This window comes from Scyliorhinus torazame, chromosome 15, assembly GCF_047496885.1.
Source record: "Scyliorhinus torazame isolate Kashiwa2021f chromosome 15, sScyTor2.1, whole genome shotgun sequence".
NCBI classification, from domain to species: domain Eukaryota; kingdom Metazoa; phylum Chordata; class Chondrichthyes; order Carcharhiniformes; family Scyliorhinidae; genus Scyliorhinus; species Scyliorhinus torazame.
The window spans coordinates 179237570-179261269 of NC_092721.1; the positions used below are offsets into that span (position 1 = coordinate 179237570).

The window sequence follows — 23700 nt, forward strand, 5'->3', positions numbered from 1 at the left end:
GCGGCGATGACCAGCTAAGTCGCACGTTTCGGCAGCTCCCGGTGGAACGGACTTTTGGGCTCTTAATAGGAGCCCCAACGGTAATTTAAATGGCCAAAAACACTGTGCGGTAAACTAGAAGGGAATCCCCCCCGGACATGCATGGATAAAGGAGAGGATAGCGGCCGGATTGCGGAGGATCCTCTGGAGCAGCAAGGAAGGCGAGCTCAAAGCAAGATGGCGTCGGAAGGTGGCTGTTTGTTATGGGGCCCAGACCAACAAGAGTTCCTGCGGCGCTGTGTGGAAGAGCTGAAGAAGGAGTTGTTGGCCCCGATATTACAGGCGATTGAAGGGCTAAAGGAGGAGCAGAAGACTCAAGAGCAGGAGCTTCGGGTCGTGAAGGCAAAGGCTGCTGAAAACGAAGATGAAATACAGGGCCTGGTGGTGAAGACAGAGACGCACGAGGCGCAGCACAAAAGGTGTGTGGAAAGGTTGGAAGTGCTGGAGAATAATTCGAGGAGGAAGAATTTAAGGGTTCTGGGTCTTCCCAAAGGCGTAGAAGGGGCGGACGTCGGGACATATGTGAGCACGATGCTTCACTCGCTAATGGGATCGGAGGCCCCGACGGGCCCTTTGGAGGTGGAGGGAGCTTATCGAGCTATGGCGCGAAGACCAAGGGCAGGAGAAATACCTCAAGCCATAGTGGTGAGGTTTCACCGCTATAATGACCGAGAGATGGTCCTAAGATGGGCGAAGAAAACTCGGGGCTGCAGGTGGGAGAACGCGGTGATCCGCGTATACCAGGATTGGAGTGCGGAGGTGGCGAGAAGGAGGGCAAGTTTTAATCGGGCTAAGGCGGTGCTTCACAAAAAGAAGATCCAGTTTGGAATGTTACAACCGGCGAGATTGTGGGTCACACACCAAGGGAAGCACCACTACTTTGAGACGGCAGAAGAGGCGTGGACATTCATTGTGGACGAGAAGCTGGAATAGTCTGGCGAGAGAAAGAACTTTTGGGACAAAGTGGTGGGGTGATTATGTGGGGCGAGGAAAAAGGGGGGGGGGATGATTTTTCAGTTTGTTAATCTTGCGATCCTGTAACTTTTCTCTCTTCCCCATGATAGGGGGGGGGAAGAGTATGAGGAACTGTGGGCGCTGGTCATTAGGGGCGGGGCCGAGTGGGAAACGTGGGCTTTGTTCCTGCGCTATGGTAACTATGGCGGGAACAGGGACGCAGGAAGGAGGGGGCCTCGCACAGTTGGGGCCGAGGACAAGGGGGGAAGCCAAGGTCAGCCAGAGTTCGCTGACTTCTGGGAGCAACATGGGGGGTGCAATTACGCTAGGAAGGGATCTAGCGGAGGGGGTTGGGGGGAGGGGGGGTTAACTGGGTTGCAGCTGCTAAGGAGAAGGGGGAGCTGTTATGGGGTGGTCGAGGCGGGAGGGCGCCGTCGGGGGGATACACTGGTACGTGGGAACCGGGTGAGGAGCTGGGTTAAAAAAGGGGATGGCTAGTCGACAAGGGGGGGGGGGGGGGTAAAGAGCCCCCCAACCCGGCTGATCACGTGGAACGTGAGAGGGCTGAATGGGCCGATCAAAAGGGCACGGGTACTCGCACACCGAAAGAAATTAAAGGCAGATGTGGTTATGTTGCAGGAGACGCATCTGAAACTGATAGACCAGGTCAGACTACGTAAAGGATGGGTGGGGCAGGTGTTTCATTCGGGTTTAGATGCGAAGAACAGGGGGGTGGCTATTTTAGTGGGGAAACGGGTACTGTTTGAGGCAAAGACCATAGTGGCGGATAGTGGGGGTAGATACGTGATGGTGAGTGGCAGATAGCAAGGGGAGGCGGTGGTTCTGGTGAACGTATACGCCCCGAACTGGGATGATGCAAATTTTATGAGGCGTATGTTGGGACGTATCCCGGACCTGGAGGCGGGAAAGTTGGTAATGGGGGGAGATTTCAATACGGTGCTTGATCCAGGGCTGGACCGATCGAGGTCCAGGACCGGGAGGAGGCCGGCAGCGGCCAGGGTGCTCAAGGACTTCATGGAGCAGATGGGAGGGGTAGACCCCTGGAGATTTAGTAGGCCTAGGAGTAAGGAGTTCTAATTTTTCTCCCATGTCCACAAAGTATATTCACAGATAGACTTTTTTGTCTTGGGAAGGGCACTGATTCCGAAGGTGACAGGGACGGAATATACGGCCATAGCTATTTCGGACCATGCTCCACATTGGGTAGACCTGGAGGTAGGAGAGGAAAAAGAACAGCACCCACTCTGGAGAATGGATATGGGCTTATTGGCGGATGAGGGGGTATGTTTAAGGGTGAGGGGGTGCATCGAAAGGTACTTGGAGCTTAACACCTCTTCCCTACGTACCTCAATGCCATCTAATCTATTTACCTGGAGCTCAGCATTCTCCTCCACAACATTATCTTTTTCCTGAGTGAATACTGACGAAAAATATTCATTTAGTATCTCGCCTATCTCTTCAGACTCTACACACAACTTCCCATCCCTGTCCTTGACTGGTCCTACTCTTTCCCTAGTCATTCGCTTATTCCTGACATACCTATAGAAAGCTTTTGGGTTTTCCTTGATCCTTCCTGCCAAATACTTCTCATGTCCCCTCCTTGCTCGTCTTAGCTCTCTCTTTAGATCCTTTCTCGCTACCTTGTAACTATCCATCGCCCCAACTGAAACTTCACACCTCATCTTCACCTAGGCCTCCTTCTTCCTCTTAACAAGAGATTCCACTTCTTTGGTAAACCACGGTTCCCTCGCTCGGCACCTTCCTCCCTGCCTGACCGGTACATACTTATCAAGAACACGCAGTAGCTGATCCTTGAACAAGCTCCACTTATCCAGTGTGTCCAACACTAGCAGCCTAGTTCTCCACCTTATCCCCCCCAAGCCACGTCTAATGGCATCATAATTTCCCTTCCCCCAGCTATAACTCTTGCCCTGCGGTGTATACTTATCCCTTTCCATCCTTAACGTAAACGTCACCGAATTGTGGTCACTGTCCCCAAAGTGCTCACCTACCTCCAAATCCAACACCTGGCCTGGTTCATTACCCAAAACCAAATCCAATGTGTCCTCGCCTCTTGTTGGCCTGTCAACAAACTGTGTCAGGAAACCCTCCTGCACACACTGTACAAAAAACGACCCATCTAATGTACTCGAACTATATCTTTTCCAGTCAATATTTGGAAAGTTAAAGTCTCCCATAATAACCACCCTGTTACTTTCGCTCTTATCCAGGATAATCCTCGCCATCCTTTCCTCTACATCCCTAGAACTATTTGGAGGCCTATAGAAAACTCCCAACAGGGTGACCTCTCCTTTCCTGTTTCTAACCTCAGCCCATACTACCTCGGAAGATGAGTCCCCATCTAGCATCCTCTCCGCCACCGTAATACTGCTCTTGACTAGCAGCGCCACACCTCCCCCTCTTTTGCCTCCTTCTCTGAGCTTACTAAAACACCTAAACCCCGGAACCTGCAACATCCATTCCTGTCCCTGCTCTATCCATGTCTCCGAAATGGCCACAACATCGAAGTCCCAGGTACCAACCCATGCTGCCAGTTCCCCTACCTTATTTTGTATACTCCTGGCATTGAAGTAGACACACTTCAAACCACCTACCTGAACACTGGCCCCCTCCTGCGACTTCAAATCTGAGCTCCTGACCTCTATACTCTCATTCTCCCTTACCCTAAAACTACAATCCATGTTCCCATGCCCCTGCTGCATTAGTTTAAACCCCCCCAAAGAGCACTAACAAATCTCCCCCCCAGGATATTTGTGCCCCGCAGGTTCAGATGTAGACCATCCTGTCTGTAGAGGTCCCACCTTCCCCAGAAAGAGCCCCAGTTATCCAGAAATCTGAATCCCTCCCGCCTGCACCATCCCTGTAGCCACGTGTTTAATTGCTCTCTCTCCCTATTCCTCATCTCACTATCACGTGGCACGGGCAACAACCCAGAGATAACAACTCTGTTTGTTCTAGTTCTGAGCTTCCATCCTAGCTCCCTGAAAGCCTGCCTGACATCCTTATCCCCTTTCCTACCTATGTCGTTATTGCCAATGTGGACCACGACTTGGGGCTGCTCCCCCTCCCCCTTAAGGACCCGGAAAACACGATCCGGGACATCACGTACCCTTGCACCTGGGAGGCAACATACCAAACGTGAGTCTCTCACGCTCCCACAAAATCTCCTATCTGTGCCCCTGACTATCGAGTCCCCAATTACTAATGCTCTGCTCCTCTCCCCCCTTCCCTTCTGAGCAACAGGGACAGACTCCGTGCCAGAGGCCCGTACCCCATGGCTTACCCCTCATAAGTCCCCCCCCCCCCCCACAAGTATCCAAAGCGGTATACTTGTTTCTCAGGGGAACGACCGCAGGGGATCCCTGCACTGACTGCTTTTTCCCAGCCCCTCTTACAGTTACCCATCTATCTCCAATCGTTGGTGTAACAGTTACACCAAAGAGTGCAGAAAAGATTTACTAGGATGTTACCGGGACTTGATGGTTTGAGTTATGAGAGGCTAGATAGACTGGGACTTTTTTCCCTGGAGCGTAGGAGGCTTAGGGGTGATCTTATAGAGGTCTATAAAATAATGAGGGGCATAGATAAGGTAGATAGTCAACATCTTTTCCCAAAGGTAGGGGAGTCTAAAACTAGAGGACATAGGTTTAAGGTGGGAGGGGAGAGATTCAGAAGGGCCCAGAGGGGCAATTTCTTCACTCAGAGGGTAGTGAGTGTCTGGAATGTGCTGCCAGAGGTAGTAGTAGAGGCGGGTACAATTGTGTCTTTTAAAAAGCATTTAGATAGTTACATGGGTAAGATGGGTATAGAGGGTTATGGGCCAAGTGCGGGCAACTGGGACTAGCTTAATGGTAAAAACTGGGCGGCATGGACTGGTTGGGCCGAACGGCCTGTTTCCATGCTGTAAACTTCTATGATTCTATGATTCTTATACAAGTCTGCAGAGTCGGGTGCCACCTAGACAGGAGCACACCAAATAGCTTGTTTCGTGTTTCAGCCTCAGTTTATGTCTTTAAGACTGTCCACTCATCTATTTTGCTAAGCCTTCCCCAATCTATCTTGCTCAACATTCAGACATATTATTATCTCTTCTGTTAATGCTATACCTACTTCTCCATTATTTCCACTTCCTCATGTACATCTGTTTCCTTGTCCAAGCAGTACTTTTCCACAAGCCTGTGTTAGTCTTTTAGTCTGTTATTCATTTAATACATTTAATAATCCAAATATTCTCTTTCTCTCATGATGTGTCCCTCCGACCTTCTCTTTCTCCATCTGACCTGTCCCCCCCCCCCCCCACTTTCTCTCTCCATTTGACCTGTCCCCTCCCACCTCTCTCCAAGCCCCACCTCAAGACCAACACCAGTTTCAACCTAATGAGGATCCTCTCTCTCTCTCTGCCTCTCTCATTCACCCTGATCCTGCGCAGTGCTGAATGGATGGGTGTCCTCTGCGAGCGAGAAGCTGGAAGCGTGGTGTTGAATAATTCTGACAGAAAAGCCGTCACTCAGTGAAAAAAAAAACACACACTCGTCAGGTTCTCCTGGGATGAGGAGAAGGAATCAAAGCGCGAGGCAATCTGCGGGCGCAGTCTGCATTAGCAAGTCAGGCTGGAGAGAGGGAGAGAGCCGGGTAACTGGGAACCAACATCCAACACCAGGAGAATCTGTGTGAAAACCTCCCTCAAAGGTAAGCTTGTGGAACTGAATACAGGAGACAGGCGCCTGTCTGTGATTTTAAAGAGAGAGAAAAGACCAGGGGGAGTTTGGCACTATGTGGGGGGTGGAGGAGAAAAGTTGCCAGATCTCAGCATCTCATTGCCCCCTGAGTTTGGGACAGGCTGCCCCCTGCCTGGGGAATGGAGACTGGGAGACTATGGATGGAGAGAAAGGGGACTGGTGAAGAGCAGCAAATGGGAGGTGAGGGGTAATGTTGCTATCCCTTCCTCTCCTCCCTTGAATCATTCACCCCTTTGCTCCCACTGTATCCCGATGCTGCTGGTGAATATTGTGGGATAAATCCCTCATGATCACAGCACAAAATGCTGGGTTGGCAGCATCTGTGGAGAGGGAGGGAGAGGGCAAAAGGAGAGTTAATTGGAGTCAGTGTGGAGTCCATAAATGCCCCAGTTTGTCAAGCTGCAGAATGCATGGATCAATCCGCCTTTCTCACTCCACCCAACTCCATAACCCGATTGCAGCGGATTTAGGGCGATTTTCAGCACCCCCCCGGGGGTTTAGTTTTGTTTTTAACTCTGGTTTTTAAATCCACCTGTATCCTGCGCCCTACAAGCGGGGCTGGCTTTAAACGGGACATGAACACAACGTGTGCTTTCTGCTTTGGTTTCAAACTCCGAAAGCAGCGGGCACTGTGAGAAAGTTAGCTGCTGGAAGTTACAGAGCAGTATTGAGAAATCCCCCCTCAATCCCCAGGGATCAATCCAACTGGGATGTCAAACCTGCAGCAGCTTTCCTCCAATGTGGGAGGTGAGACAAGGGTCAGCATGCGGCTCGTCTGTTTCCTTTTTGTTACATTTCAAAGTGTGTGGGGCCAGTCAGTGTGGAAATCCTTGCCTTCATTCGGCTACCTGGATCGCCATGGTTACCCTGTCCAGTAACCATGGCGAGCGATCCGAGGTTGAAGGTAAATGAGAATTGATAACACGAACTGGAAGCCAGGCAGCTCCCCGCTCAGGACAGATGGGTGGCATGGTGGTCAGGTCAGCACTGCTACCTCACCGGGGTTCAAATCCAGCCTCGGGCGACTGTTCGTGTGGAGTTTGCACGTTCTCCCTGGTCTGAGTGGGTTTCCTCTGGGTGCTCCGGTTTCCTCCCACAGTCCAAAGATGTGCAGGTTAGGTGGCTTGGCCACCCTAAATTGCCCCTTAGTGTCCACAGGTTAGGTGGGACCACAGCGATAGGGGTGGGGGAGTGGGCCTAGGTAGAGTGTTCTTTCGTAGGCTCGGTGCAAACTCCATCTCAGTGGGCTGAATGGCCACCTTCTGCGCTTCATGATTCTATACACCTCCCTTTTCCCAGTAACATTCTCTTTCCCTTCTCTCTCTCTCTCCCCCCCCCCCATGTTGTGTCTCATTTGCTTCACACCAACAGAAAAACAAGACTTCATTGAGCGGAGTTGTGGCACAGCCCCAACAAAAATGAATGCTACTTTTTAAACAATTTAAATGTCCCGTCATCTGCAGTTAGATTTGCTCCCAGAAACTGCCCCGGAGCTCTGTCTGAATGTCGTTGTCAAAATGTCAGTGTGGCAACAAAAGCAAAATGCTGTGAATGCTGGAAACCTCAACGGAAAGTGTGGAAATTCTCAGCAGGTCTGACAGCCTCTCCAGAGGGCGAAGCAGAGTTAACGCAGTCACTCTGTTCTTTATCTCCACAGGCAGACCTGCTGAGGCACCACCAGTGTTTTCTGGTTGAATCCCGTTTAATGGACAGTCCACTCATTGGTGGCTCGATTGCTTCCAAAATTGGGGCAGATGGATCCTTTGAAGGACCCCGGTGTTGTTTGACCAACTTTCCTGGGTTGCTGGGGTAGTTTTCCTGAGAGCAGAGAAGGCTGAGCGAGGCACCTGACTGAGGTGTACAAGGACGGCATTCCCTAGCTTCCCAGCTATGGGAATTCCCATTGAAGTCCTCCCCATGCCACCGGGAAAACCCATGGGTGTGAGTGCACTGCCAGTGGAGCCAGCGAATCCCAACATGAGGGACATAGATAGAGTAGGTAGGGAGAAACTTTTCCCCCTTTGTAGAAGGGCTTATATCTTAAGGTAAGGGGCAGGATTTGAGGAAAAACTTTGGCCGGAATTCTTCGGCCATTGTGATTCCCTGTTCCAGCTGGCAGCACATCCCTGCCCGCAGGTTTTCCGATGGCATGGGGTGGCTTCGATGGGAAATCCCATTGACAAGTGGCGGAAGTTGTGAATCCCGCCGCCAGGGAACAGCACACCACCGAGAAACACTGGGCTGGGTGACCGGAGAATCCAGCCCTTTTTCACCCAGAGGTTGGTGGGAAACTGGAACTCACTGCCTGAAAGGGTGGTAGAGGCCAGGAACCCTCACCACATTTAAGAAGCGTTTAGATGAGCACTTGAAATGTCATAGCATACAAGGTGACAGACCAAGTGCTGGAAAATGGGATTAGAATAGATAGGTGATTGATGGCCAGCACGAACATGATGGGCTGAAGGGCTTATTTCTGTGCTGTAAAACTCTATGACTTAGCTGGACTGGGTAAATAATCTATTCAGATTTAGCATTGAAGCGTCAGACATCTATGACACAGAGGGTAACTGGTCAGCTTTCCGGCTGCAACAGAGCGATCCAGCCTAATCCCACTTTCCGATTTAGAACATAAAACATAGATTATGCAGTGCAGAAGGAGGCCATTCAGCCCACCGAGTCTGCACCGACCCACTTAAGCCCTCACTTCCACCCCATCCCCGTAACCCAATAACCCCTCCTAACCTTTTTCGTCACTAAGGGCAATTTAGCATGGCCAAACCACCTAACCTGCACGTCTTTGGACTGTGGGAGGAAACCGGAGCACCCGGAGGAAACCCACGCAGACACGGGGAGAACGTGCAGACTCCGCACAGACAGTGACCAAGCCGGGAATCGAACCTGGGACCTTGGCGCTGTGAAGCAACAGTGCTAACCACTGTGCTACCATGCCATTCATACTGATATAAATGACTTGGAGTGGCCAACGGTATGGTTGCTAAATTTGCTGATAATACAATGATTGGTAGGAAAGTAAGTTGTGAAAAAGCCGTCATTCTTTAATTTAAATCTCAGTTTTAATTTTTTTTAAAGAGGCAAAAGTATAAACCAGTATTTGTTACAATCACATTAATTCAAGAAAATTTTGGCAGCTGTTTAGGCAATAAATGTTTTCTACTCAGTTTGCTCTTATTTTTGTAAGAAGTGAGGTTTTAAACATTCGTACTGAAAAGCGACAATGTTTTGTCACCCTGCTGAGCTGATTTCATTCACTGTAATGTGCTTTGAGACATCCCAGCTGATTTTCATGAAAACCATTTAATAAATGCAAGTCTTTTTACCATTTCAGCATTTGAACAGCAGTCATAAGAGTTGCTGCTATGAGGGTATGTATGATAACTATTCCAATGCTTTCCTTGGCTGTCCTGCAGTTTTGCAGTCTGCATAAACTTGAGTTCATCCAAACCTGCTGCCTGTAACCTATCTCTCATCCATCACCTTGGCGTCCGTTGACTTACAAAGGCAATGCCGCAATTTTAAAGTTTCCACCCTTGTTTTCAAAGCCCTCTCGTGGCCTCACCCCTACAATTCTCCCAAATCTCTGCACTCCTCCAATTCTGGCCTCTCACACATCCTCGATTTTCTTTGGGCCTTCATTGTTGGGTGTGCCTTCAGTCTAGGCCCTTAGCTTTCAAATTTCCTCCGCTTCTCTACCTCGTTATTTCCTCCTTTAAGATAGTCGTTGAAACCTAGCCAGTTGACCAAGCGTATGTCCTCTTTTGTAATATTTTATACAAACATATGAATTATGAGCAGGAGTAGGCCACTCAGTAAGATCATGGCCATCTAATTCTAACCTCAGCGCCACATTCCTGATATCCCTGATAATCTTTTACCCCCTTGCTTAACAAGAATTTATCTAGCTCTTGCTTAAAAATATTCGAAGACTCTGCTTCCACCGTCTTTTGAGGAAGAGAGTTCCAAAGACTCGCGGCCCTCTGATAGAAATCAATTCTCCTCATCTCCGTCTTAACTGGGTGACCCCTTATTTTTAACAGTGGCTCTGAGTTCTTTATTTCCCCCTCAAGAGGAAACATCCTTTCCACATTCACCCTGACAAGACCCCTCGGGATCATATATATTTCAGTCAAGTTGCCTTTCACTCTTCTAAACTCCACTGGATACAAGCCTAGTCTGCCCAACCTTCCCTCATAAGAGAACCCTCTCATTCTAGACATTAGTCTCGTAAACCTTCTCTGAACTGTTTCCAACCCATTTACATCCTTCATTAAGTACAGGGAACAATGCTATACACAGTACTCTAAATGTAGTCTCACCAATATCCTGTAAAATTGAAGCATTACCTCTCTCCGTTTGTACTCAATTCCCCTCACAATAAGTGATAAAGTTCCATTAACTTTCCTAGTTACTTGCTATCCCTGCGTACTAACCTTTTGTGATCTATGCACTAGGGCAGCCAGATACCACTGCATCTCAGAGCTCTGCAATCTCTCACCATTTAGATAATATGCTTTTTTAAATTTTCCTGCCAAAATGGACAATTTCACATTTTCCCACAATATACTCTTTTTCCCAGATCTTTGCCCACTCACTTAACTTATTTATATCTTTTTATTGTCTCCTTATGTCCTTTTCACAACTTACTTTCCTACCAATCATTGCATTATCAGCAAATTTAGCAACCATACCGTTGGCCACTCCAAGTCATTTATATCAGTATGAATGGCATGGTAGCACAGTGTTTAGCACTGTTGCTTCACAGTGCCAAGGTCCCAAGTTCGATTCCCGGCTTGGTCACTGTCTGTGTGGAGTCTGCATGTTCTCCCCTTGTCTGCGTGGGTTTCCTCCGGTTGCTTTGGTTTCCTCCCACAAGTCCCGAAAGACATGGGGGGGCGATTCTCCCAAATTGAGCCCAAGTGTTTGCGCCATCGTGAAGGCCATCGTGAAATGCGACGGCGTGAAACGGGCACGGGGATGACCGATTCTGGACCCCACAGGGGCCAGCACGGCGCTGGAGCGGTTCACGCCGCTCCAGCCTCCATTCCTGGCGCCGTGCCAACCCACGCATGCGCAGTTGGGGTGCGCCATCCTGCGCATGCGCGGGGGACTTCTTACGCGCGCCAGCCCCGACTCAACATGGCGTCGGTGTTCAGGGGCCGGCCGCGCAGGGAAGTAGACCCGGGGGGGGGGGGGGGGGAGAGGCCGGCCCGCTGATCGGTGGGCCCCGATTGTGGGCCAGACCCCATCGGAGGCCCCCCCCCACTCCCAGGGATGGAGCCCCACTTCCCCCCCCCCCACAGGCCGCCCCCCGACCGTTTGCGCAGAGATCCCGCCGGCAGCGACCAAGGGTGAACGGCGCCGGCGGGACTCTGTCGTATCTGCGCGGCCACTTGGCCCATCCGGGCCGGAGAATCGGCGGCCCCGCAGATTCCAGCGGCCCATGGCCGGCGCCGCGCCAAACGCGCCGGCGCAAATGGTGCCAATTCTCCGCGCCTCGGAGAATCGCGCGCCGTTGTCGGGGCGCGGTTGCGCCGATTCTCCGGCCCGGCGTGGGGCTCGGAGAATCGCCCCCATGCTGTTAGGTGAATTGGACATTCTGAATTCTCCCTCCGTGTACCCGGACAGGCGCCGTAGGCGACTAGGGCACTTTCACAGTAACTTCATTGCAGTGTTAATGTAAGCCTATTTGTGACACTAATATAGATTATTATTATTGTAAAATGTCGAGGCTCCTATGGCATGCTGTTCATATCCTGCCAACTCGAAATTTATCCTTTTATGCCTACTCTCTTTTTCCTAGCCATATTTTCTCTCCATGTCAATATGTTACCTCCTCCACCATGAGCTTTGATTTCTGCATTACCCTTTGGTGTGGCACCTTATCAAATGCCTCCTTGAAATGTAAGTACAGTACATCCACCAGTTCCCCTTTATGCTCAGCACAGGTTACTTCTTTTCCGAGAACTCCATTAAATTGGTTAAACACGATTTCCCTCTCGCAAACCTCTGCCTGATTGCCTTGAATTTATTTAAGTTCCCTGCTATAACGTCTTTCAGAATAGTTTCTGATACGTTCCCTGTGACAGATGTTAAGCTGACTATAATTTCTTTTCATGATTTAATATCAGATTTTATTTGTTGGGGTGAAATGCCTTGGGGTGTTTTCTAAATTAAAGTTCTACATAATGTTCTATATAAATGCAAGTTGTAACTGTTGTATGTGTATCTGTGTATTTTTTGGAAATAACCGTTCTTAGGATCTTGACACTGTTGGTAATGCCAGCATTTATTGTCGATCAATGATTGCCCTTGAGATGGTGGTGATGAACTGCCTTCTTGAGCCGTTGGGATTGGTGTGCCGAAGGCACCTTCATTGCTTTATCAGCTAGGGAGATACAGGATTAATGCCCAGCTACAATGAAGGAATGTAATATGTGTCCAATATTTGTCCAGGATGGCGAGTGGCTCGGAAGGCAGCAGCTGAAATGATGTCTGGGGTGAAGACGATCGGTCTCCAACAAACACATCTTCCTTTGTCCTAGGTATGGCTCCTACTGGTAAAGAGTTTCCCCCCTGAATTTCAGTGACAGTAATTTTGCTAGGTCTCGTTGGTGCCACACTTTGTCAAATACTGCAATGACTGTCATACCACCTTTGGTATTGATATTGTTCCATGCATTGCTTAAACCAGTTGTAAGCAATACCAATAGCATAAAAATGGCTTGAAATGTTCCCTGGATCGATTATTTGTCTTGGAGGTGACAAAGTTTTCTTTTTCTTTTTATCACTTTAATATTTCGAGCTTAAAAATTTCTTGTGAATATTTTGGTAATTGCAATGTGGAAGGGTATGTATAAAGCATGATCCTGATCATAGCAAAGAATATAAAGAGAATGAATTCAGCAATATAGCATATCCAATCCTTTGAATAAATTCAGCAATTTGTTTTGGAGAGAATATACAGAGGATTTCATTCGAATGAAAATCTGGGGTTGGATTCTCCGTTTCTGATACTAAGTGCTGACGCCGTCGTGAAAACTGTGGACTTTTACGATGGCAAAAACGGCGCGACAGGTGCAACTATTCAGCAACTCTAAAGGGGTTAGCACGGTCGTCTTGTGAACGCCACCGTTTGCAAGAGAAACGGCGCCAGATTCGCCGGTTCCGTGATTGCCGCATAGCTGCAGCCGCATTTTAGCGGTTCACCCCCCCCCCACACACCATCGCAGCCAACATGGCTGGAAGGAGAGCAGTGTCGTAGTTCTGGGATACAGAGTTGGAGACCATCCTCGATGCCGTGGAGGAGAGGCGGATGATCCTGTACACCGGTCCGGGAGGAAGGTCGTCAGGCGCCATCGTTCGCCGTGCCTGGGCGCAGATGGCAGACGTGGTCAGCACCGTTGGTGAAGTCGCCCGGACTGCCATCCAGTGCAGGAGAAACTGCACAAACTCCTCAGGACGGCCAGGTTGAGTAGGCAGTGCTGTGCCCCTGGCACCAACCCCCTACCCCTACACACATGTAACCCAGAACCCCCCCCCCACTAGGAGATGGCCGGACCCCCACCCTGCCCCACATGCCTGCACCCATGCCAGCCGCAATGGCCGGGTGCCCTGGTCAGTGATGTCATCATCTACCCAACCCCTGGGCTGCATGCGCCGGACTGTTTAACAGTGTCATTGTTTGTGTCTGACCCCCCCCCCCCCCCGCCACAGGACAAGGTTGTGCACAACCGCCGGTAGCGGGAAAAGACCGGAGGGGGATAACCAGACCTGCGGTCCCTCACTATGCCCGAGCAGAGGGTATGGTGGTCGGCGGCCCGGAGGAAAGGGATGTCACCGACGCAGAGGTCGGCGGCGGGCGAGGAAGTGAGACCCCCCTGCCTTGTTGCGGATCCTCATGACACAGTGGAGATGCAGGCAGGGGCTACGGGAGGGGATGACGGCCAGCGTCCAGCATCAGCGGGCACAGGTGGAGGAGTCCATCTGCGTGCAGGCGCTGGGGGTGGTGCTGGTCATACGTGCCACCCAGGGCAAAACCACATGGGTGGCGTTCGCGGTAGGGGTAATGGGGCGACGGTGTCGGATATGGGTCAGCGTGTACAAGGCATGGGGCATTCTGTGCAGGCAGGGGCCGAGGCCCAGGACAGGTCTGTCTCCTCACAGGCAACCATGTGCCAGAGCCACCTGGAGATTGCAGCGGCGCTAATAGCAACACATATTAATGTAAAGTCTGCAGGTTACCAAATGAATGTTTATTGTTTATTAGATGGTGTCACTGAAGCCATACTTCACTTATGTAATGCCCACCATCCTTGCTAAATGCCCAACAACATCAAAAAAGTGCCAGATATCAAAGATTTCTTGTCCTTCTGTTGAAAAATGTACGATTTCTTGGCTGGAATGCATCTGCCTAACAGTCTTTCATAGATGGTCAATCAATAATAATAATAATCTTTATTGTCACAAGTAGTCTTACATTAACACTGCAATGAAGTTACTGTGCAAAGCATTGCTGTCTCACAGCGCTGAGGTCCCAGGTTCAATCCCGGCTCTGGGTCAATGTCCGTATGGAGTTAGTACATTCTCCCCGTGTTTGCGTGGGGTTCGCCCCCAAAACCCAAAGATGTGCAGGTCAGGTGGATTGGCCCCGCTAAATTGCACCTTAATTGGAAAAAATTAATTGGGCACTCTAAACTTATTTAAAAAAAGAAGTTACTGTGAAAAGCCCCTAGTCGCCACATTCCTGCGCCTGTTTGGGTACACAGAGGGAGAATTCAGAATGTTCAATTCACCTAACAAGCACATGTTTTGGGACTTGTGGGAGGAAACCGGAGCACCCGGAGGAAACCCACGCAGACACGGGGAGAACGTGCAGACTCCGCACAGACAGTGATCCAAGCCGAGATACGAACCTTAAACCCTGGTGCTGTGAAGCGACAGTGCTAACCACTGTGCTACAGTGCCGCTGCAATCAATGTCTCATATCAGTCACAGTCAAAGATCAGGAGGCAATGCCTACTGCTGGATCCTGGTATCACTTTGGTCTGGTCTCTTAATGGCTGTCCAGATGAAACCAAGGTCTCATGTTAATTGTTGTGCATTTGTTTAACTTGATTAAATGTTCATCGTATTGAATGTCTGCCAGTGAGGTGCTTCTGAACTGTAGTCACGCTTGTAATGTCAGAAACTGCAGCTAATTTATGCTCAGTAAACTCCGAACAACAGCAATGAGATAATCTCCAGAGAATCTGTTTTTCCTTCTGAAAATATTTTTAACATCATAACAACACACGTATCAAAAATTACAAGCAACAACAGCAACATGAACCCCAAAAGCAGAAATACAACCCCAAACAACAAACAATTCCGCCCCCCCACCAACAGCTAACAGTGACCAGCTCTTTAAAGCGTACAATAAATGGGCGCCATGTACGATAGAACCCATCGATCGACACCGCCCCCCCAACCACCAAGAACGTAGCCTTCTCAAGGTACAGGAATTCCATCAAATCACCCAGCCACGCAGCGGCACTGGATGGCATCGCCTGCCTCCAGCTCAGCAATATCAGCTGTCAGGCAGCGGCGAATGCCAAACTATCCGCCCCCACTTCCGTCTTCAACTCCAGCTGGTCCGACACTGCAAATACAGCAACTAACGGACAGGGTTTTAAGTCAACCTTCAAGATTGCCGATATGGTGTTGCAAAATAACTCCCAATAACCCAGCAGCTTGGGACAGGACCAGAACATGTCCGTGTGGGGAGCAGGCCCTCGCGGGCATTGCTCACACTTATCCTCGACCCCTTCAAAAAAATCCACTCATCCTGAGCCTGGTAAGGTGCGTCCTAAACACCACCTTTAGCTGTATCAAGCTCAACCTCGCGAAGGGTGATGTAGCATTTACCCTACGGAGGGTGAATCCACACCTCCTCCTCCGAAATAGGTCCCAGCTCCTCCTCCCACCTGGCCTTCACTTATTCCACCGAAAGCTGCTCTTCCCCCATGATTCACCCATGTGTCCTGGACATGCTGCCCTCTGACCTCGTACACATGAGTATCCTTCCCTACAAGGTAGACAATGGTGCCTCAGGGAATGTCGGAAATGCCGCTGAACGAATACCGCACCTGAAAATACCTGAAAGTTTCTGACCAGCACCCCCCCCCCCCCCACCCCCCCCCAACCCCACCCCCAAAGCTCTGCTTTCTCCTTCAACTTGTCCCAACTGGCAAAGCATCCATCTAGAAACAAGTCTCTCACTCTCTCCAGCCCTTTGCCTTCCCACCCCCCCACCCCCCGAATGTAGCATCCGATTACGCCGGCTCAAACAAATGGTTCCTACAGATAGGGGCCCAGCTTGATACCGCCCTCACCGCGGAATTGTTGCCAGATCTTTAACGTAGGAATTACCACCGGTTTCGTTGACTATTTCACTGGAGCAAACAACGGAGATACCGTCACCGGCGCCTCCAGACCTGTCCATTTGCATGATCCCGACTCTGCACGTACCCAGCTGTCTTCCTGATCCCCAAACCACCCCAACACCTTCTCCGCATTAGTAGCCCAATAATGATACATCACGTTTGGCAGCACTAAACCCCCCCACCTGCCCTTCGTTCTGTAGGAGACCCCTCTCCGAATCTGACGCATTCTCCCCAACCATTTGAAGCACTTTATGAGACTTTCCTCTCCCGAAAAAACAACTTTGCCAGGAAAACCGGGAGGCATTGTAACAGGAACACAAATCGCGGCAAAATATTCATCTTAATAGATTGTACTCGGCCCGCCAAAGAAGGTGGAAGGCTGTCCCACCTCTGCAAGTATGCTCTAAACCTGCTCTAACCCTGCTCTAACCCTGCTTGCCAAGCTTGTAAAATTCAATTTGCAAAGTCGCGTCCAATCCCGGGCTATCTGGACCCCTAAATAATGAAAATTGGTCCCCACCCGATAAAATGGCAAACTCCATAACCCAGCCTCCCCTTGCCCCGGGGTTTAATCACAAGATATTCGCTTTCCCCAACATTAAGTTCATGTCCTGAAAAGGAACCGAACTTCTTCAAGATCTCCATTATCTCCCCCATCACTGGCCCTACATACAGTAGAAGGTTATCTGCGTGCAGGGATACCCTGGGCGCGATTCTCTATATGGGAGAATCGCCGTTCGTGCCATTTTTTTCCCGCGGCGCCGGTCCGACGCTGGCAGGCGATTCTCCGAGGAGCAGAGAATCGGCGCCATTTGCGCCGACGCGTTTGGCGCGGCGCCGGTCGCGGGCCACTGTCGATTCTCCGGCCTTGATGGGCCGAGCGGCCATGCGTAAACGGCAGAGTCCCGCCGGCGCCGTTCACACCTGGTTGCTGCCGGCGTGAACTCTGCGCGAAGGGTCAGGGGGGCGTCCTGTGGGGCAGGGAAAAGCGCTCCTTCACCGAGGGGGGCCTCCGATGGGGTCTGGCCCGCGATCGGGGCCACCTATCGGCGGGCCAGCCTCTCCAGCCCCAGCCCTAATTTATTACTCGGCCGGCCCCTGAACCCCAACGCCATGTTGGGTCGGGGCTGGTGCGCTGAGGAAGTCCCCCGCGCATTTGCGCGGCCCAACTGCGCATGCGCGGGTTGGCGCGGCGCCCATTTGGCGCCGGGAAGGGAGGCTGGAGCAACGTGAACCGCTCCAGCGCCGTGCTGGCCCCCTGTGGTGAACCCAACGGTGTTCACGACGGCGCGACCACTCTGTCTCCATTTCGGAGAATCGCGCCCCCTATGTTCCACTCCATCCCTCACAATCCCTCTCCACTTGTCTGATTCCTCAAAGCAATTGCAAGTGGTTCGATCGCCAACGAGAACAACAAAGGAGACATAGGACGTCAATGTCTCATCCCTCTCTGCATCCTGAGTGGCCCCAAATTCAGAGAATCTGTTTTAATGATTTGTTCGAGGAAATAAATATTGGCCTTCTCCTTACTGAACTCACGGGCCGAAATTCCCCGGCCGTTCTCTGGTCCCACCGGCAGCGCACCCCAGCCCACCAGTTTCCCAGCAGCATGGGGTGGCTTCAGTGGGAATTCCCATTGTCAGCAGCGGGAACAGCCAATCCCGCCACCAGAGAACAACATGGCGCCTCCCCCTGCTGGGAAACACGCAACTGGGAGGCTGGAGAATCCCGCTCATGGCGTAGGATCTTTAAACTGCCTCTTGATTTACTGTCTCATCTGCAAGACAACACAGCTGACTGTGCAGTACTTCCTCAGCTCTGGACAGAACTATCAGCCCAGATTATGTACTCAAGTCTCTTGGGCGGAGCTAGAACCCAAAACCTTCGGACACAGAGGCAGGGGTGTCACCAACTGAATCGGGGCTGACACCTATTCCATAATTTTGTTCGACTAACTTACTTTATAAAAACCTTGCAAAACCTGTTTTACCAATTTATTAATTAGGAGCAGGAATGGGCACACGGCTCCTCGGGCCTACTCCACCATTCACTATGGTTACGGCTGATCGGATTGTGTTCTCAACATTATGAGGGACACTGAGGAGGTCGGGGGTGGGGGCCACCGTGGGGCGGGCTGGAGGAAGTGCGGCGCAGGGGCTGGAGGCGGGTCCAAGCAAGGGGATGGCTGATAGGCGGGGGGGGGGGGGGGGGGGGGGGGAGGGGGGACACTTTGGCCCCCCAACTAGGCTGATCACCTGGAATGTTCGGGGGCTAAATGGGCCGGTAAAGAGGGCATGTGTGTTTGCGCACCTGAGGGGACTGAAGGCGGACGTGGTAATGTTGTAGGAGACGTACCTTAGAGTAGTGGACCAGGTCAGGTTGGGTCAGTCAGGTTTTCCACTCGGGGCTGGATACAAAGACTAGAGGGGTTGCGATCCTGGTTAACAAGCGGGTGACATGAGGTGGGAAGAACAGTCTCGGATGTGGGAGGTCGATATATCATGGTTAGTGGCAAGCTACAGGGGATGAAGGTAGGGCTGGTCAATGTATATGCGCCAAATTGGGATGACGGAGATTTTATAAAGAGGGTGCTAGGGAAGATTCCGGACCTGGAGTCCCACAAGCTGATCATGGGAGAGGATTTTAATACAGTTATAGATCCCGGCCTGGAGGGGTCATGTTCGAGAACGGGCAGGGTGCCAGCAATGGCCAAGGAGCTGAAAGGGTTCATGGAGCAGATGGGGGGTGGGGGTGGATCCATGGAGATTTAGGCAACCGAGGGTGAGGGAATTTTCTTTTTACTCCCACGTACATAAGGTGTACTCCCGGATCGATTTCTTTGTTTTTGGTAGGGCCTTACTGGCTGGGGTGGTGGACACGGGGTACTCGGCAATCACGATCTGGGACCATTCTCCGCACTGGGTGGACCTGCAGGTTAGTATGATAGCAAGCAGCGCCCGCAATGGAGGCTGGATGTAGGGTTTTTGGCGGACAAAGCGGTGTGCGAGAGGCTGAGGAAGTGCATGCTGAATTACCTGCAGGTAAATGATACGGGGAAGGTCTCAGCAGCGGTGGTCTGGGAAGCGCTGGAGGCAGTGGTGAGAGGAGAGCTGATCTCGATCCGGGCTCACAGGGACAGGTCGGACAGGGCAGAGACGGACCGACTGGTAAAGGAGATTTTACGAGTTGATAGGAGGTATGCGGAAGCTCCAGAGGCAGGGCTTTTAAGGGAACGCCGGAGGCTACAGGCAGAATTTGGCTTGTTAACCGCAGGGAGGGCAGTGGAGCAGCTCAGAAAGGTGAAGGGGGCGATTTACGAGCACGGTGAGAAGGCCAGCAGGATGCTTGCACAGCAGCTCAGAAAGAGGGAGGCAGCTAGAGAAATAGGGAAAGTTGTTGACAGGGATGGGAACTTAGTAGGGGACTCGGCAGGAGTGAGCAAGGCCTTTCGGGACTTTTATAGCAAGTTGTATAGGTCGGAATCCCCTGCGGGGCCGGAGGGGATGAGACACTTTCTGGAGGGGTTGACTTTCCCGAAGGTGGATGGGGAGCTAGTAGAGGGGCTAGGGGCCCCGATCGGGCTGGAGGAGATAATGGGATGTTTAAAGACCATGCAGTCAGGTAAGGCCCCAGGATCGGACGGGTACCCAGTCGAGTTCTATAAAAAGTTCTCCGGAATATTGGGGCCGGTGCTGAAGAAGACCTTTTTCAAGGCAAGGTAAAGAGAGGCTCTGCCCCAGACGATGTCCCAGGCCATGATCTCGCTCATCCTGAAACGGGACAAGGACCCGGAGCTATGTGGGTCTTATAGGCCGATTTCCTTGTTGAACGTAGATGCCAAACTTCTGGCCAAAGGTTTGTCCTCCAGGATTGAGGACTGTGTACCGGACATTATTGTGGAGGACCAGACGGGGTTCGTTAAGGATAGGCAGCTGGGGGCCAATGTAAGAAGGCTGTGATCATGATGCCCCCGGAAGGTAGGGAGGTTGAGGTAGTGGTTGCGATGGAAGCGGAGAAAGCTTTTGATCGGGTTGAGTGGGATTATTTATGGGAGGTGCTGGAGCGGTTCGGTTTCGGGAGGGGCTTTATTGACTGGGTTAGGTTGCTGTACCAGGCTCCGGTTGCAAATGTACGGACAAATAGGACGACTTCACAATATTTCAGACTACACCAGGGGACGAGACAGGGTTGTCCCCTCTCCCCACTGCTGTTTGCGCTGGCAATAGAGCCGCTGGCAATTGCTCTGAGGGCCTCAAGGGGCTGGTCCCGGGGGGGGGGGGGGGGGGGGAGCACAGGGTCTCGCTGTATGCGGACAACCTGCTTTTGTATGTGTCAGACCCAATGGAGGGGATGGAAGAAATTATGGGAATTTTAGGGGAATTCGGCCGGTTTTCGGGATATAAGTTCAATATGGGGAAGAGCAAGATGTTTTTGGTACAGGCGAGAGGTCAGGACAGGCGACTGGGGGAACTGCCGTTCAGAGTGGTAGGGGACAGTTTCAGGTACCTGGGTATCCAAGTGGCACGGGATTGGGACCGGCTACATAAATTGAACTTGGCCCGGTTGGTGGATCAGATGAAGGAGGATTTCTGGAGATGGGATGCGCTCCCGTTGTCTCTGGCAGGCAGAGTCCAATCGGTAAAAATGACGGTCCTCCAGAGATTCCTATTCATTTTCCAATGCCTCCCCATCTTCATCCCGCGGTCCTTTTTCAAGCGGATCAATAAAGTTATTGCGGGCTTTGTGTGTGGGGGGGGGGGGGGCAAGTCCCCGCGAGTGAAGAGGGCAATGCTCGAGCGGAGTCGGGGGGATGGTGGGCTGGCGCTGCCGAATTTCAGCAATTATTACTGGGCGGCTAATATAGCCATGGTGAGGAGGTGGCTGGTGGGGTGGGGGGAGCCGGCGTGGGTGCGCATGGAGGCGGCTTCTTGCAAGGGCACAAGTTTGGGGGCATTGGTAACAGCGCCTCTGCCATTCCTGCCGGCGCGGAACTCCACCAGTCCAGTGGTGGTGGCGGCCCTGAGAGTCTGGGGGCAGTGGAGGAGACTATGTGGGAGCAAGGGGGGCTCCCCAATTTGCGCTAATCACCGGTTTGCCCCGGGGAGGATGGACGGGGGTTCCGAATTTGGCGGAGAGCGGGGATTGAGAGGATGGGGGACTTGTTTATAGAGGGGAACTTTCCGAATATGAGGGCGCTGGAGGAGAGGTTTGCATTGGCGGGGGTAATGAATTTTGATATCTGCAGGTGCAGGACTTTCTGCGGAGGCAGGTACCAACCTTCCCACTCCTGCCGCTAAGGGGGATTCAGGATAGGGTGGTTTCTAGAGGTGGATAGGAGAGGGGAGTGTCTCGGACATATATAGCTCATGGGATCGGAGGAGACGCAGACTGAGGAGCTGAAGCAAAAGTGGGAGGAGGAGCTGGGGGGAGAGATAGAGGAGGGCCTTTGGGCGGACACGCTGAGTAGGGTCAACGTGACCGCAACATGTGCCAGGCTCAGCCTGATCCAATTTAAGGTCGTTCACCGGACTCACATGACAGTGGCCAGGATGAGCAGATTCTTTGGGGTGGAGGACAGGTGTGCGAGGTATGTGGGGGGCCAGCCAACCATGTCCACATGTTCTGGGCATGTCCAAAACTGAGGGGATTTTGGCAGGGGTTTGCCAACGCCATGTCCAAGGTATTAAATATGAGGGTGGCATTGAGTCCAGAGGTGGCGATTTTCGGGGTGTCGCAGGATCCGGGATCCAGGAGGAGAAAGAGGCAGATGTTCTGGCCTTTGCTTCCCTGGTAGCCCGGAGGCGGATATTATTAGCATGGAGGGACTCGAAGCCCCAGAAATATAGCCATGGTGTTCAATTCTGGTTGCCACACTACCAGAAGGATGTGGATGCTTTAGAGAGGGTGCAGAAGAGATTTACCAGAATGTTGCCTGGTATGGAGGGCATTAGCTATGAGGAGCGGTTGAATAAACTCGGTTTGTTCTCACTGGAACAAAGGAGGTTGAGGGGAGACCTGATAGAGGTCTACAAAATTATGAGGGGCATAGACAGAGTGGATAGTCAGAGGCTTTCCCCCGGGGTAGAGGGGTCAATTACTAGGGGGCATAGGTTTAAGGTGAGAGGGGCAAGGTTTAGAGTAGATGTACGAGGCAAGTTTTTTACGCAGAGGGTAGTGGGTGCCTGGAACTCGCTACCGGAGGGGGTGGTGGAAGCAGGGACGATAGTGACATTTAAGGGGCATCTTGACAAATACATGAATAGGATGGGAATAGAGGGATACGGACCCAGGAAGTGTAGAAGATTGTAGTTTAGTCGGGCAGCATGGTCGGCACGGGCTTGGAGGGCCGAAGGGCCTGTTCCTGTGCTGTACATTTCTTTGTTCTTTGTTCTTTGTAAATCGGAGACCTGGCTCTCTGACATGGCTAGCTTCCTCTGCCTGGAGAAAATTAAGTTCGCCATGAGAGGATCTCTGTTCGGGTGGCAACCATTCGTCGACTTCTTCGCAGAGAATTAATCGTCAACAGAAGGGGGGGGGGTGGTTAGGCTAGCGTAGATTAGGGGGGTAAGTAATGGTGGGACCTGTGGGAGAGGGAGGTGGTATTTGTACTCTGTTAATATTTTTCTTGTTGATTTTGTTGCTGTTACGATGCCAAAGAAATACCTCAATAAAATGTTTATTAAAAATTAAGGAACTCTAAAACACTTTAACAATCAATTTGAATTACAATTCATGAGTCATTCATTAAAGAGCTGGCTGAACATTTATTCGGAAAGGGTTCAGTTCTCTGTGGACTTAAATCAGGGAAAAAGACTCATGTTTTTTATTTCGAAGTTAGTCATTCGAGAGAACTGTGCTTATTTTATTCCTCTATGTATTAAATTGGAGCAGAAATTTGTCTTGGAAGGGATTGCAAAGTGGCTGTTACAACATCATTGTATGTGCTGTCCGATATTCAGCACTGTTATAGATGGAATTGAATATAGGACCAGGTATAAAATAATAGCTCGATCTGACCTACCTGCTTTGCAATCGAGATGTAATCCTCCCCCTTGATCTTAGAGGGCCATTGCATTCACAGCATCAATACATGCAAATAATTCTCGGGGCCCATTTCAATAATGAAAAGTTACATTAGACTACGGTTGTACTTAATAATTTTTATAAACATTATTGTCGATGAGGAAATTCAGTTGAAGAAATAACTGATCCTGACGGACTGCCTGACCTGAAATAAAGTGGGACAATCTCATTGAAACATCCTCTATAATAGCTGTGTCTATTTATGTTAATACAGCTCTATCACAGCGCCACGTGAAGACTCTTTGGAATCAGACGATGTAGCCAGGGCTCGCAGTTTAAACAAGACACACGTGCAGAAAGTAAAAACGAAGGGGTATGATGAACATTCTTTTTAAAAAAATATTTTTTAATCTCCTCATTTTCTACATTTTCATCAAATACACAACCAAAGATAACCAACAATA

The 23700-nt window shown here is 50.9% G+C and overlaps 1 protein-coding gene across 3 annotated transcripts in view; it reads left to right on the forward strand.

Annotated features, from left to right (window-relative positions):
- Positions 1-5468: 5468 nt before the first annotated feature.
- cnga3a (cyclic nucleotide gated channel subunit alpha 3a) overlaps positions 5469-23700 on the forward strand; it is a 102531-nt gene continuing 84299 nt past the window's right edge. Inside the window, exons 1-5 of one of the 3 annotated variants that reach the window (XM_072477210.1) lie at positions 5469-5724; positions 9121-9157; positions 11593-11693; positions 12246-12334; positions 23511-23609. The gene's annotated coding sequence lies outside the window, so the exon portion shown is untranslated. The remainder of the gene's footprint in view (positions 5725-9120; positions 9158-11592; positions 11694-12245; positions 12335-23510; positions 23610-23700) is intronic. The other 2 variants (XM_072477211.1, XM_072477212.1) reach the window with 2 other exon arrangements.